Source organism: Quercus robur, chromosome 5 (assembly GCF_932294415.1).
Source record: "Quercus robur chromosome 5, dhQueRobu3.1, whole genome shotgun sequence".
In the NCBI taxonomy this organism is placed as follows: domain Eukaryota; kingdom Viridiplantae; phylum Streptophyta; class Magnoliopsida; order Fagales; family Fagaceae; genus Quercus; species Quercus robur.
In genome coordinates, this window is record NC_065538.1 from 46,507,954 (window position 1) to 46,510,927 (window position 2,974).

Sequence of the window (2,974 nt, forward strand, 5' to 3'; positions counted from 1 at the left end):
TGAAGGAGGAAGAAAAAAAGAATAAGAGAGAAAGCCAAAAAGTGGGGGGCCAAAATTCGGCCCCCATACTTAAAACTCAATTGAGTTGACTAATTCAACTCCTAAAAAAAAAAAAAAAAAAACTTTTTCTTTTTCTTCTTTTCTTTTCTTTTCTTCTAAAAAGAAATCATGAAAAGAGAAGGGTCATATTGATTTCCAAAAAAGAGAGAGAAAAGAAAATTCTTGGAGCAGATTAAGGATAAAAGATTCACTTTCAAATTCCAAATTTTCAATTCAAAATTTTCATTCCTAAGCTTAAAATTCCACATTCTAAATTTCAAATTCAATCCAAGTTTCAAGTTTCAAAATTTCAAATTTCATGTTTTCAAAATCTCAAGTTTTAAAATTTCAAGTTGCAAATTTTCAAATCTCAAAATTCCATGTTCCAAATATCAAGATCTCAAGTTTCAAGCTTCAAAATCTCAAGTTTCAAAATTCCAAAGTTTCAATTTTCAAAATTTCAAGTTTCAAGTTTCAAAGAAAAAAAATCTTTTTCAAGAAACCACAAAAATCCGTCAAGGGTTTCGTGCTAATGAAAAAATTCAAATAAAAAAGGAATAAATGGAAATCACATATCTCAAAAACAATGGGACCACAAAGCCCTCATCATTTAAAGTCTAATCCTAAATTTTGACTTTTTGCAAGACACAGCTAAGATCAAGGTTGAAAAGCCCCTTGGTCGCCACAGCTAGGATCGAGGTTGAAAAGCCTCTTGGTTCCCTTTCTTCAAGATCGAGGTTGAAAAGCCCCTTAGTTGCCACGGCTCATATTAAGGTTGAAAACGCCTTTGGTTGCCAAAGCTAAGATTGAAGTTGAAAAGCCCCTTAGTCATCACAGCTCTAATTTCGAGGTTGAAAAGCCCCTTGGTTACCTTTCATCAAGATCGAGGTTGAAAAGCCCCTTGGTTGCCACAGCTCAGATCGATGTTAAAAAGCCCTTTGGCCGCCACAGCTCTAGTTCCAAGGTTGAAAAGCCCCTTGGTTCCCTTTCGTCAAGATCAAGGTTGAAAAGCCCCTTGGTCGCCACAGCTCCGGTTCCAAGGTTAAAAAGCCCCTTGGTTCCTTTTCTTCAAGATTAAGGTTGAAAAGCCCCTTAGTCGCCATAGCTCTGGTTCAAAGGTTAAAAAGCCCCTTGGTTACCTTTCTCCAAGATCAAGTTTGAAAAGCCCCTTGGTTACCTTTTTTCAAGATCGAGGTTGAAAAGCCCCTTGATTGCCACATTTCCAATTCCGAGGTAGAAAAGCCCCTTGGTTACCTTTTTCAAGATCGAGGTTGACAAGCCCCTTGATTGCCACATTTCCAATTCCGAGGTAGAAAAGCCCCTTGGTTACCATCCACATCCAGTCTAAGATAGAAGAGCCTCTCGGTCACCTCAATTATCAAGAATCATTTAAAAATTCATCAACTACCAAGTAGGTCAAGTATTCACAATTTTCATTTTTGTCAAAAGGTAAAGCACTAGTTCTATATTCTAAGATTTTAGGTTCAAGAGCTAGGTAATCTTTGAAAATTCAACCTCAATTAAGTCATGACCACTAAAATCAGTGTCTTTGTTTTACATTGACATTCGCTTTCCAAGATCTGTTAATAAGGGGCATTCTGTAGACATTCGATTTTGCACTCATGATTTAATCAAGAAAAATGACTAGAATGACCACTCAGATACCCAAAATTCATGATTGCATTACATGCATTAATTTGTTCATTGCATATCATAAAAATAATCTTGAGGTTCTAACAATCACGATGGTATGCCCGGTTTCCAAATCAGACCGTCGGATCGAAAGATATCGCATGATCAAGTTTGCACAGTCAGCATGCATTGTGTTTAGGTAGAGTCAAACACGCGTGATTAATTTAAATTAATTCTAATTGATTAAACAATTAAAATTAATTAAATAATTTTGTGATTAGTTGATAGTTAGTGTCAAAAATAGGATTTTTTGCATGGGATTAAAGGGGATAATTTGATAACAATAAAATTGTGGATAATCTAGATTTTATCAAGATTTTTTTTAGAGTATTTATCTACAAGAGAATTGTTGCTGAAAAGACCTGAATTATCTAGAAAAGAGTTTAATTCTTAGAATATGGATTAAAAATGCGTCTAAGTGCAAGTCCCAGCCCAAAAAGACCTAAAAAAATGAGTCCAAAACACACCCAAACTCGAAAGCGGGATTGGCACCATTTGGCACTTTTGGAGTGCCGATTGGCACTTTCAAAGTGCTGAATAGCACAAATTTGGGTTTCGGCCTGAGGGCATTGGGATTATGTTAAAACACATCATTTTTTATTTTTTAGCGATAAGGACGCATCCCTGTTCGTATTCTAATCATCTAAGCTATTTTTTCGAGCCTTCCGGCCTCTATAAATAGAGACTAGATCTCAAAATTGAGAACACTTTTTCACGCTCTCAGATTTTCCTCTTTTCTGACTCCCCTTTCTGGTATTTTCTCTCTTACGTTAAAGAGGTTCTGGAGGCTTTAGTCTTAAGAATTTCTTTTTTGTAAGCAAGGATTTTTAGGTTTCAAAGATAATTGCATAAATTTCTTTGAACCCTAAAATATTCTCTCAAGAAAAAGAGTACGTCCATGCAAGAGGTAGTTTTTCAATATTTGTTTAGTTTTGATTTTTAAATACTCATATCATGTGTTGTCAATATTTTCTCTATTGGAATATGTTTTTGATGTTTTTATTGTCAAGATCTATTTTTTTGTTTCAAAAATCTGCTTGTTATCAAATCTTTTTAGATCAAAAAAAATTATTTGCATCTTCATTAGATGTAGATCTGAATTTTTTTTTAATCAAAAAAATTGATTTGCATCTTTCATTAGATGCAGATCTAAATTTTTTCAATCAAAAAACTGATTTACATCTTCATTAGATGCAAATCTAAATTTTTGTCTAAGTAAAAACTGATTTGCATCTTCATTAGA